The sequence below is a fragment of the Anopheles coluzzii genome, chromosome 2 (assembly GCF_943734685.1).
Source record: "Anopheles coluzzii chromosome 2, AcolN3, whole genome shotgun sequence".
NCBI classification, from domain to species: Eukaryota; Metazoa; Arthropoda; class Insecta; order Diptera; family Culicidae; genus Anopheles; species Anopheles coluzzii.
Window position 1 is genome coordinate 78,702,465 of NC_064670.1, and position 13,751 is coordinate 78,716,215.

The 13,751-nt window shown below is 42.3% G+C and overlaps 1 long non-coding RNA gene across 1 annotated transcript; it reads right to left on the minus strand.

Annotated features, from left to right (window-relative positions):
- Nucleotides 1-10,556: 10,556 nt before the first annotated feature.
- On the minus strand, nucleotides 10,557-12,198 carry LOC125906581 (uncharacterized). Its single transcript, XR_007451942.1, has 4 exons — nucleotides 12,041-12,198; nucleotides 11,829-11,972; nucleotides 10,732-10,818; nucleotides 10,557-10,664 (listed from the first exon to the last, which is right to left on the minus strand). It is a non-coding gene; the product is annotated as an uncharacterized LOC125906581 (long non-coding RNA).
- Between the last annotated feature and the right edge of the window lie 1,553 nt (nucleotides 12,199-13,751).

Here is a 13,751-nt window from a genome sequence, read left to right on the forward strand (position 1 = left end):
TGTTTTGGTTTCTACACAGTTTTTGCACTCACACAATTACACATGTGTGAACGTGTGCGTTCACTTTCAGCCTGAGCGCTCAGTTCGGTTTTCTCGCAGCGGCATACGGGTATCGGTGTCTCGCTCGCACTAGTGCAGCGAGTGTTCCTCTGTGCGCTCCCCTTCTTGCCACCACACGAAATCGTCAGTTCAGCTCAAGCGTTCGCCGTGAAAGGCTGCGCGCGTGTTAGCCTAAGCCACGGCCGATCGAAGTTTCGCTAAGTGTTGAAGTGTTGTGCACATTGAAATGAAGCTGCGCTTTTCTTTCACCATTTATCTTAAATGTGTGATTTGCGCTGTTTTTTTTAATGTTTATTTTTGCTGTATCGAACATCAACAACGGGATCCACGCAGTTAGACGGCTATTTGAAATATGACGATTTTTTTTATATTAAGAATTTGTGTGATTTTGTGGCAAGATTGTGTGAAGCTATGTATTCAAATGTGCTATTATTTTCAATAAAAGTGATAAAATATAAACCGAGTTTGATGTGTTCAAGTTTTTGTTTTGATTCGGGTGCACCGAGTCCGTGTGAAGCAAAGCGTACAGCGCGCTACGAAAGAATCGAGCGGGAGGGGGTGTCAGTCCAGCGCAGCGCAATTCGCTGGAATCAAGTGGGAGGGGGTACCAGTTCAGCGCTGCGCAAGCCGAAAGAAACGGGAAGGAAGGGGTATGATGAAACAGCGCGAGCAAGCGTTCTTTACAGCGAGAGCGCCTCGTGTATTTTAAAGGCAAGCAAGAGAGCGCATTCTCTCCGTGTTAGCGCTCCATCCGCCATTTTTAATTTCGAGCCCAAAACAAAGGACTTCGGATCCGATCTCGGGCCGGACCCCCACCGCGTGTTTCTACCTACCCCTCGCCTGAAAATTTCGTTCTCTTTGTCTGTCGGGGTACCCAAGTAGCAACCGAAGCTTTTTTCTCCCAGTTTCAACCCCCTCATGTCCACAAACTGCCTTCGCTTACTATTCCTATCCCGTTTCTACATTCCACAACGTTTGTTGCGTTCTCGCTCATCAGGGTGTTAGTCAATTCTCTCTTGCCACACGAAGAGAATTATCCTGCACACTTCGTGTGTTGGATTCTACCCATCCCTGTTGAACATACGTCATTTTTTTCCATCACACTCATCAGGGTGTTTGCTCTTTTCCATCCAAGCCAAAGAGCGACTTCAGTGTGCTCTGAACCGTGGACATGAGAGTGTGTGTTTGTGTGCTGCGTGAACTATTTTTCCTGCGTGAAACACTTTCCATACTGCGCCATCCGCGGTGTTCTTTCTGCTTCATCGGAGGACGAATTTTTATCATCTAATTGTTTGGGTAAGTGTCCTTTTCTAAGTGTCTAGTGCTATGTGACATTTATTCTAATTCTAATATTTTTCTAATATGCAATGTTTTGCACATTACAAGTTTCAGATGTGTGCTGCTACCGCTAGCTGTTCCTCAAACTACTTAAAAAGTGTGACACTGTGTGCACAGGCGTTCAAGTTTCAATTGATCCTTAAGCACAAAGGTAAGTTTGTCACATTTTTAAATGAAGTTTAATCTTTTTAACAAAGTGTGTCTATTAATTGTGTATTTTCATCAACAGCCTTCATACAATACCGCGGTTGAGGCGCGCCAAATCTGATGACATCTTTCCTCAACCAAGCAGGCTGAACACGCGCACCACCACGGGCTCCAGCGCGGTGTGAAGAGGGAAGAAGAAAAGACAGAATTGGAAACAGCCGCACTAGGCTTCCAACCACCGTGTGTGTGTATGTAAGTATGTGAGAACACATGTGTGAATCCTCTTGTGGGAACTGCAAAAAGAAGAGAATAAAGAGTGTGAAACAGCTAGACTGCCGCAACCAAATCAAGAGAGTGAATTCTCATTTCAATCCGAAAAACTGGGAGAGAGTGATGACATGCGAGAGAGAATAAAACTAGAAACACGATAGAGGACACGAAGCGCTTTCGGGTTTTTTTTCGCCTTCGCACACATTTTGCTTTATGCGCGCGAAAAAGTGAGCCTTGATCAGCGCGATGGCTCCCATACAAAGGCCTTCGGCTTTGCTATCTGGGTAGGTAGAAACACGCGGTGGGGGTCCGGCCCGAGATCGGATCCGAAGTCCTTTGTTTTGGGCTCTAAATTAAAAATGGCGGATGGAGCGCTAACACGGAGAGAATGCGCTCTCTTGCTTGCCTTTAAAATACACGAGGCGCTCTCGCTGTAAAGAACGCTTGCTCGCGCTGTTTCATCATACCCCTTCCTTCCCGTTTCTTTCGGCTTGCGCAGCGCTGAACTGGTACCCCCTCCCCCTCCCATCGTATCACTTTTATTGAAAATAAAAGCACATTTAAATACATAGCTTCACACAATCTTGCCACAAAATCACACAAATTCTTAATATAAAAAAATCGTCATATTTCAAAGAGCCGTCTAACTGCGTGGATCTCGTTGTTGATGTTCGATACAGCAAAAATAAACATTGAAAAAAAACAGCGCAAATCACACATTTAAGATAAATGGTGAAAGAAAAGCGCAGCTTCATTTCAATGTGCACAACACTTCAACACTTAGCGAAACTTCTATCACGGCCGTGGCTTAGGTTTACACGCGCGCAGCCTTTCACGGCGAACGCTTGAGCTGAACTGACGATTTCGTGTGGTGGCAAGAAGGGAAGCGCACAGAGGAACACTCGCTGCACTAGTGCGAGCGAGACACCGATACCCGTATGCCGCTGCGAGAAAACCGAACTGAGCGCTCAGGCTGAAAGTGAACGCACACATTCACACATGTGTAATTGTGTGAGTGCAAAAACTGTGTAGACACCAAAACACGCTCGCGCCTCCGCGTAATTCCGCGTATTTCCAACCGTCTCCCCATGCTTGTACATGCCCCTCGTCTGAAAGTCGCACACTTTTTCATTCTCATTGCTAGTAGGGAAATGACTGAAAATGTATCTATTTATTCTGTCAAAACGATATGTAAGTCAGCTTGAGCTTCAAAAGAAAACATATTGCGATGCCCGCTTGCTCGTGATGAACAAAAATTTGATTTGGGTAAGCGGTTACTTACAGACACCCCGATAAAATTTTAGGTGCGTATTCGGCTTGCGGGATTCACGTTTTGGTTGAGAAAAAAATTCACATCACTTTGCTGTTCTTGCTGAAATTTCGTGGTAACCGCGAGTGCATACCAATTCAAAATACTTATTTCGACAAAATACAGGTTACATCTGTATAAAAATATATGAAACAGAGATGAACATGACAAGAATAGATTGCCACCCTGCGCATCAATAAAATTCCAAATTTCAATACTTTTTTTCGCCAATTCATCAATTAAGTTCATACAAGGTTTTACAAGTCAGAATCGAATGTCAGCAAAACAATTTCAGAAGCTCAAGATGCAGTTTAGCTGTCAAACGTTGTTGTTTCACCGCACCGATGCTATTTTCAATAGCGCAATTTGATTTTTAAATCGCTCAAGTTGTTTTTTTAGAGGCCTTTCGCATTGTTTTGCTAATTCAAACACTCATTTTTAGATTATATGATTGATATCAATGCTTTTATTCATTTAAGCATTATATTTATGAAATATTAAGTATTTATGGTAAAAATGGCGATTTTCTGTGCAAAAAGCTACATAAACATTGTACATGTTTACATACGCAAGTGCTCGTAGCTTTTTGCACAGAAACACTAATTTTTTACAATAAATACGTAATGTTTCATAAATATAACGCTAGAAATGCACAAAATAATTGATTTGTATACAAATAATCTAAAAATGAGTGTTTGAATTTGCAAAACGATGCGAAAGGCCTCTAAAAAACAACTTGAGCGATTTAAAAATCAAATTGCGCTATTGAAAATAGCATCGGTGCGGTGAAACAACAACGTTTGACAGCTATAGTGAATCTTGAGCTTCTGAAATTGTTTTGCTGACATTCTATTCTGACTTGTAAACCCCTGTAAATCGATATCAATGACTAACCAATCAGTAATATCAGAAAGGTTTTGTGGTATGTTCAAATTTTGGGTACTGTGGATACTGTTTCGAAGCGGACTTTCGACCCTTTATCGTCTAGGCGATTTTAAAAACCTTTAGGACGTTGAAGTTTAGAGGGCTTACCTTGGGTAGGAGGACATAAGTAAACTCCTTAAATGAGAAGTCGATAGATCATCCATCATCTATCGACTTAGTCCTATCCTGACAATCCGAACAAATCTGACCTGCCATGATCGGAGTTGGTTTTATCTATACTCAAAAGAAGTTAAAGGTCGGAAAGTTATCGTTTTTGCTAAGCTAGTTACGTTTGTCTTTTATTGACAAGAACGATGATTCTAACCGATATTTTCTTTCCTACTTTACAGTTTCCAGCTCGTGTTTCATAGTACGGATGATTTGATTTAAAATCGTCATCGTGAGCATAACATGAAAACAATATTTTGCTTTTACCATGGTGTTTACATTTACAATGAATTCTGAAGTACCGTCTTGCTTCGAATTACGGCCACTTCATTTTCAATCGGTCAGAGCGATAACTTCTTGCACGCGGGAAAAATAATATTTTCATTCGAAAGTAACTGGAAATATCCTGTATTGCAGTATGTTTGCCTCAAGAGATCCGCGGACCACAGGTTAGAGACCACTCCTTTAGATCAGCTGCTTTTTAAATGATCGAGCGTTGAGGGCCCGGAGAATACATTTTTTACACATACATTATTATATTATTACAGTTAATACACAAAATAACTGGTTTATGATATTAAACAATGCGATTGGTTATATTGTTGTTTTTCTTAAATTATTATATCATCCAAGCAAGTTCCAAATTCATTTTATTAAATTACAATTACTAAAATTGATTGTAACGATTCTTGAATTAACAGTCAGCAGCAGAGTGTGCAAAAGTCATAAAAAGTTCCAAACAATTGAGAAAAATCGCAATATCGCTTCTTAATGTACGCTTCCTTCCATGTTCATTTTCAGTATATATCTAAAGATGGTACAAAAACCTTACAAGCTGAAAAATTACCGAGACAAACGTACAATCGTTCAGTCCTATTATGAGGCCACGGACAAGTAAGACCAGGTCAGACAAATTGATAGCGCATTAAATGCGCTTGTCACTTGTCACTCAAAGCGGCTGGTTTTGCTCTCTCACTCTCCTATTTCCAAGTTGATTTTTTACCGCGATTTTCTTGTTGATTAAGGCTTGAATTGTTTTAGTTCGGTTAATTTGCACTCACGCGTTCACGTATCACAAATTTGTGCGGCACCTGTGAATTGTACGGTTTAACATATAAACGTTGCAATCCGCCTGCGGTTGTTGTGACCACTCACTGTTCAGTCGAACTTTGCGCTATTTTGCGATGGCGTCTGTGATCTGTAAGAAATGTGAAGGTGCTATTAGCAACGATCCAATTCCATGCTTCGGTCTTTGTGAACACTATTACCACGATAAGTGCATTGGAATTTCAAACCCGCTCCTGCGTGATTTTAAGAAGTCACAAAATTTATTCTGGGCTTGCGCGGATTGTGCTCAGCGTTTGCGGGCCGTTGACACTTTACGCTTCTCGCACGGCCTTTCTCGTGACGCTGCCTACCTGTTGGAATCGTTGCAGTCCGATTTCCGTAATTCCTCACGTTCTGTGCAGGCGGCATCAGCTGGCTTGCGACTTGAACTTTTCTCTTCACTGGATTGTTTTAGAAACGAGATAGCTTTGATGAAACAGGAATCAGCATCGTCAATTCGTTCCGTGAAAGATTTCATCGACTCATTTACTGCTTCTCACTCAATGGAACGCAACTACTCACAAGCTCCACTACTCACAACGCTTGATGAAGTTAAGCATGGCATCAAGGAGCTTGATCTCATGCACCGTGAGTTTCTCACTTCGTTCAACTCACTAATGAACAAGCTCAACTCTCATCTTGCCACGCATACTACTACCCGCACCGCAAAATCCAAGAGATTTTAGCGTCGCATTTGGATCGCATTTGGGTTCCGTTCATCCCAGATGCGAGTCATAACGTCAGTCGTATATGGCAGTATTTTGAGAGAGAATTGAGTGTTTCGTGAGATCTGAGTGCTTTACGAGAGCATTTTGTGAGTTCTGCACGCTCTTTGAATTAATTCATTCACGTGTCCTTGTCACACCTATGCAATTTAAACCGATCGACACGTGTAAAAAAATTATCGAAATGCCATTCGGCAAAAAAAGGAAACAAAAAACTCGATCGAAATGCGATCGAAGTGCGACCGAAAAAAGTTGGAGCTTATACTTCTCAACTGCTTCATTCTACACTTGCGCCCCTCCTCTTCCCCTCTTCGCTACCCTGCTTCTTTGCCCTGCTGCTCTACACATATGATTGCGCTTATCAATTCTATTGCCCAAAGCCACAGCCACCGTATATTCTATTGCCCACAGCCAATCTCATTCTGCACATCAACGACCGGGCACGCGTGTACGATATATTGAACCAACCGAGCGATATTGCTAGTGCTAGTAAAGTTTGTTAGTGGTTATTTGATAAAGAGTGGTAAGTATTTATTTACATTTATTTTATGTTATATATGTACATATGTTCGCTGTGTGTCGAACGATTGATCGTTGCGGAATTGAACTGCTCTCCGTTTGGTATCTTTGATGCCGCCGATCCGATTCGACCACTTGACCGTGACAGCGTGGCTCGGTTAGAATTCTATTATAAATCTAATATCATAGTCTAATATACTTTACAGACTAATGTCGTTCGCAACTAATTTGGAGCCTCAAGGAAAAAAAATCAATGTGCTGTCGGATGTGTTGCTCCTGCCAGGTTTGGGACATCTTACAATTCGAAAAATTATTGCCACCACCACCATCACCACCTCCAACACCGCCACCACCGCACACACCACCACCACCACCGCCACAGCCACCAGTACCAACATGGAGAACGCTGTACCACCAGACAAAAATCCTTTTGTTCCTGCTTCTGTAGTTGGTACAGGTGTAGCGCTGGACGAGCCTCACACCGCCCCGTATGATCCCATGGCTGCTCGCACTTCATCGGTGATCGGTCGGTTGTTGGGAAAGCGGAGCCGTAACTCGTATGAAGAGCTCGAGGAAACGCTCGCCACACCCGTTGCTTCTCCCGCACCGATCACAACTCCCACACCCATCGTTACACCAATACTGGTCGTCACTACTGCTCCCGTCTTCCCTCCCGCTCCAGCTGCTGGTACTTTGATGAGCTGTCGTAGGCGCGGTAACAGCCTGAAGTGCAAAGCTTTGGGACCGCTCGATGCCGTTCCTGCAACTACCGCTGCTAACCAGGCTGTCGTTCCCGTTGTGGACCCGGTTGTCGTTTCAGCTGACGAATCCGTCCCATTCTCCGTAGTGGAGAAATTGTTGACGGAATTCGCGATCGTCCGGTCTAAGCTGGATCGATTGGACTAATCCGTCGAGGGGATACGTGGGGAGCAAAAGAAGCATCATGCTGAAATATCAAGCAAAATTTCTGCCATCGCCAAGTCGGTGCACCTGGCCGAAGTGCAGGTGGGGCAGATCAAAAAATCGATCTGCGTTGGCCAAGATGGATATGCTCCCCCCCTCCCCGAGGGCTTTAAACTTACGCTCGTCACAACGGAGGATGAGCTAAATGCTTTAGAGCAGAAGCTGGGCGATGCTGAGTGTATGCGGGATAGCTTAGCTTGGCTGCAGGCTGAGGTGTTTGACTCCGAGACACAAAAAACCCTAGACGAAGCAAGGGATCTTGTTTTCGCCAAGGAGTTTTTGCCACGCTGCAGCTGGAGCGGGAGGAATGCAAAAGTTGCTAAAAAAATATAGCAACATTTTGCAGCTTTTTAAGAAGATTGGGAGCACCAATAAAGTAACTATAGCTCCCGGATTTGTCCAGGATTATTTCGGGAAAAAATTGCGGTACGCGTATCAACGCGTGCCAAAAAAAACCGGACCCTGTAGTGGATGGTGACGGGGATGGTGGGTACAATTTAAATATAAGTTAGCTTATATTAAGTTAGTCTAGTTTAGTATTGATTAGATAGCTATAGGTGACCAATTTAGCTTAGTAAGTTTAGGTTAGCATAGCATAGGTAAGCATCGTTTAGCATAATTTGTTATTAAAGCAGAATTGAACAATTAAATCACGTGAAAAAAACCTTTTTTTATTTCATAATGAATTAATATTTACATGGATTTTTTTATTCGTTTATTTTTTATATTTATCTCAATATGATGATCTCAATATGATTTGCCCTTTCATAAAGTAAATACTCTAACACGCGCAATCAAATGAAATGCGAGTGGCACGTTATGATAGGCTATGCTTTTCTTATTTGCTAGTCAACAAAAAAAAATAAATAAAATAAAGATGTACTATTAATTGTCAGAGCATTTTGGTTAATTTTGCGATGTAGTTCCTTTGCTGCAAATAATTATCTCTGTTGATGAAATTGGATGCGCAGTGTCCGCTTTCCTTCTAATTAAAAATGAAACTTAACGAAAAGCTAGTCGATAAAAGTAGCCCGGCTCTTTCCTCAAATCAGACGACCAAACGACTTTCGGCTTAGTTACTTTTAGTTTGTTTATTTGCCGTTAGAAAGGTATGTGTTAATGGCACAAACATAAACTCGCCCTCTTTGGCGGTTTCTACAGCAGCAAGCTTGCACAGTATTGAGCTGCTCAGCGTGCGTTGAGTTTGACCGGAATTAACGTCTTCAACACTTCCCCTAAATATAAAAACATGCTCTGAAGGGCAGGGCTGGTCAAAAGCAGAATATTTCTGTTTCAGGGCATGCCCTTCAACGGCGTTTCACACCTATAAAATGAATTACAAAAATAAAACTCACATAAGTTGCGATACTAAATTTCTCCAAATAACCTTAAACCTACCTTTTATAAACGATTTTGCTGGTGCATCGGCAATGATGGCTCGCAAACAGACCCAATATAGTTGCTGCCCAATTGCCAAATGATTTGTCTGAAGATCGTTCATCTCCTCCACAAACCGCCTTAAATACTCCTCCAGGGAGTGTGGTTTGGATTCGCCACAGAATATGGCCACCACCATAACGGGAAAATCGGGCACGTTAAAAACCTCCATCAAAATCGGCCAAAACTGAGACCGACTGCTTTTGTTGAAGCGGTAGCGGTAGCGGTAGAGTTTGTTTGCATACCATCTACAAAAAAATCGATCTCAAAACCCTTGACAGGAGGTTTTACATTGCTAAAATAAAATCAAACATACACACTAGTGAGAACACGGAACAATCCATTAATTGTAATGGAAAACTTAGCGACTTTTCAACACTTACCGATAATATTGCTGCAAACATGTAGCCACACCTCTGTACCACAGACTTCCTCCGCCGATGGACGTTACCGCCGCTTCCGTCGATTTCGACACCGGTGTGTGCATCAGCGTCCGGGGATCGCGTGGCAATTTGCAGTGCGGTTGGTGCTGCCTAATGTGGGCAAGTAAAAGGGCCAAAGCTCTATGAGTTTGGCCGGTCTGTAGTGCCCACAGTCTCAAGCCATCCTCAAACGACGCTTCGCCGAACGGACGATCTTGCAGCGGCACCTCGTGCGGCAAATCACCGTCCGTATCGGTATCAGCACCGCTGCTGTAGCCCATCGCACCTTCCTCCTCACTATCGCTCATCGATGATAGGAGATTTTCTGTACAGTAAAAAAAAGACACAACGAACGTCAAGTTATTGATAAAGAATGAATTAAAATCATCTCCACTTACCGAATACTTCCATATGTTCGAAGCCTTCGTCGCTTACCAATGGCAAAGCATCAACAGACACGTGACTATCTAAAATAGCCAAAAGAAATTCATTAACAACACTTGGCACGACTTGGAACACTTTCGATCAATCCTTTTTTTGCTCTTTTTGCATTACACTTACCCATTGTTGTGGATTGCGGAAGGCTAGCACGTGCACATTCCTCCTCCCATTCCTGCAAGCGCCGCTTCAGCAAACGATCACGTGCATGGTACACCATACCACTTCGCTTATCACGACGTGTTGCCATTATCACAGCACTTGCTTAATTTTCGCACACATTGATTGAAAATTTCACGGGATCAGTAAGAACGGATTGTGCACTCTATGATGATCAAATCGCGTTAGAAGCTTCGATTACAATTTCTAGGCGCCAAACGCGATCGAATCAGACAACATCCACATGATAGAAAAGGACAACACGACATGCACATGAAAGGGAACACAGTTTGATAGGCGATCATAGGAACGAATATACACGCAAGTCCCTCTCAACAATCTCAGAGAGAATTTGTATGAAATTTCTTGGGCTTGTTCTCGGCTTGTTCTCGGCTTCTTGGTATAAACGTCACTCAGAGAACAAGCCCAATATGAACAGGCGCTCAGTGACGTCACGGTGTAGCCGTATTGATGCGAGTCCACACAATGGGGGTCGACCCATTCCAACTGCTGTCAAAATGAAACAACAAAGGTATTTGGTTTGCATGCGTTTTATTGAACAATAACAAGTCGACAAGTGACGTCGTTTTGAGTAGCTAAAAATCAGTTCCGGATTTACGTTTTTTCCTATTCCAGGTCGTATTAGTTAGTGAAATAGTTGTTCGGCTTCCGGTAAATCTGTAAGTGAAGGAATCAAAGCGTTAATACATCGAAATCATAACAAATTAGTTGATTTTACCTGTACCTATTATTTTAGATAATCATGACATCAAACGTCGGACGAGCTCCCGATGCTTCGACGAGTAGTTCCCAGAAGTGTCCTTGTGTAGAACTAGCGCAGGAAAATAAAAAAGATATAAGGACAGTTTTGAATGCAGTGATGGACGTGCGAATGAAACAGGACGATATTTTAAAAACTCAAAGCCAAAGCCAAATTGAACCAACCCAAAATGATGATGGGCATATGGAAGATGAAGAATACTTTTTGTTCGCTTTGGTTTCAACCAAGATCGGTCTAGATGACTTAGAAGAAAGCATAGCGTCAGCAGAGCGCTTCAATAATTTAAAAGGATGGCTTATGAAGAAGGTAAAAGCATCAAACGCAAAGAGCAGAATGCATCGCGTTCTTTACCTATTATTTAATAGGATATTTATAGTAGATTGCAGTTGGAGTGGACGGGGAGGCAACGGGCCTAAGGTAGAATTCAGGAAATATTCTAATATCCTCCGTCTATTTGCTGTTGTCGGAGGAGCAGGAAGGGCTTTAGAGGATTCTATTGTTGAGGATTTTTTTTATAAAGAAATTTAAAAATTCGCAATCAGCTGCCCAAGCGAAAGGCATTGTGAAAAGTGTCAGTCGTGGTACGTTTTCAAGAAAGAAGAAGAAGAATTAGATAAATAAGATAGAGTTCAATAATGTTCCTTTGACGATTTTTTTGCTTTGAATTTGTTGATATTGATAAGGTTTTTTTTTATTTTTGATTGTTGATGAACTATTAGTCAATTGAAAAATATAAGCGAATTCATAAATGCTAGTAAATGTTGATAGTAATTGATTTTTTGGCTTAAGGTAGTTGTATGAATTATTCTAAATAATGTGGATATCAGTAAATATAAAATATTATGGAGTTTAAGTTATAAAAAAGTTTCTATGAGTAATTTTCCTTTAACATACCAATTTTTATATTCATAATTGATTGAACTGGTGCAATGAATAAGTAGCAAAGTTAGCTTTAAGATTATTACCATAATTATGATACTTCATAGTTATCATACTTTGTGAATAACTTTTACAGAACAGAGATGGTCACATGCACGTTTGTCGAATACTCACTTGCTTACCTTTTTATCAAGTGCTAACCAGTTTTGAGGTCTACCATGAACCGCTTTCAATACAGCGCCGTCGTTTATTAGATGATCTATTGATGAGGTCTAATGGGAACGTATGTTTTCAAGTGGCATGACCATTTACGGGACTCATACAACCTGAAATTTATATTAAATATATTTTCACAATTATAAGCTTGGAATAACGGTCCCCAAAGCGTACTTACTCAAAGATGTATATGTTTAAGTACAAGGAAGCTACGCCATACATCCGCTTCGCGCAGCAGCATGAAGCCTTGCGCGTACGATGCCTTTCGCGCTCCGTGCTCCGGCGAGTTGTTTGCTGCCCTGAGCACGTTCATCCTTCGGCGTGGATAAGTAGCTGGAGAAGTTTGCTTCGTCTTTTGGCATCACCGGAACGCTATGGTACATTGCGACAATTTCCGTCAACTTGCCCACACCCTTCTGGCCGGCCCTGTCACGAATACAATCCAGCAAGTATCCCTTATAGTCGCAGTAGAATTATCCACGTGATATCGATCAGGAACGCATTCAGCACATCCTTGTTCCACACGTCGAAATCCTTTCCTTGCAGCAGATCAGTTGCATGTAATCGTACTCTTGTGTCGTGCCTGGACATCGTCCCGTTGTGTACAATTTCCACAGTGTCCGGCACCGCATATGCCGATTCGTTCACAACACGGGTTACCGTTAGATTTTGCGCATATAGCCTACCGGGAGAAAGGTCACCTACATTAAAACCAGTCAATTAAAACAGAACAAGTTCAACCCACCGGGAACATTTCCTTCATCCCCGGAAAAAGCGTCCGGGTGTGGGAAGGGTCGTAGCGAGCCCCTTCCTCTGCACCGCTTAACAGCTGCAGACGATGTCGACTAAAGAATCCCCGTCAGAAAAGGTTATATGGCACAAATCACATCCTAAAATGAAACAATCATCGAAATTAAACACAAGCACACCTTACCTCAGCGTCAGCGTCGTGCTTGAAGGTTAAAAATTTCATCCTGCTTTATTGAATGCTCCAAGCTATTTTTTTGGCTTCCACCACAACTAAATAATACTGTCGTGGTTAGTTTTATGTTTAATCTACAAAACAAAACGTTTTTTATAAGAAATATCACATAATTTGCACAAAATACTCACAAGATCGCCGCAGACGCAAACACTTGCTGTTTACATTTTGACTTCACTCTCATTTGACATGTCAAAAATTTGCAAGCCCCAAAGTGTGGATCAAAAAGGGGGGTGGGAGGGGAGAGAAGGTGATGAGATCGAAGCGGCACGAAATGGCCGTTGCAAAAACCGCATGCTCAGAACGCTAAGTCCCAGAAGAAGGAGATCGAGCTACGAATGTGACAGAGAGGGCATGAGAAAATGAGAGAATTTGAGTGCCATTGTTGGGAGGGGTGTGTTCGGTACCGGCCCTAACCGAGAGAGTACACTCCACTCAAATCACGATTGGCAGCGAGCTACACGCGCGTAAAAGGGAACGATATAAAAGCGAAAGCGAGAAAGGATTAGTTCATGAGCGCCCGTGAGTTGCATGTACGGCGAAAGCCAGAGAATTGAGTGATTTTTCGATCGCATTGCGCTGCGGGTAGATGCCAATCGTGATTTGAGTGGAGTGTACTCTCTCGGTTAGGGCCGGTACCGAACACACTTGCGTGTATATTCGTTCCTATGATCGCCTATCAAACTGTGTTCCCTTTCATGTGCATGTCGTGTTGTCCTTTTCTATCATGTGGATGTTGTCTGATTCGATCGCGTTTGGCGCCTAGAAATTGTAATCGAAGCTTCTAACGCGATTTGATCATCATAGAGTGCACAATCCGTTCTTACTGATCCCGTGAAATTTTCAATCAATGTGTGCGAAAATTAAGCAAGTGCTGTGATAATGGCAACACGTCGTGATAAGCGAA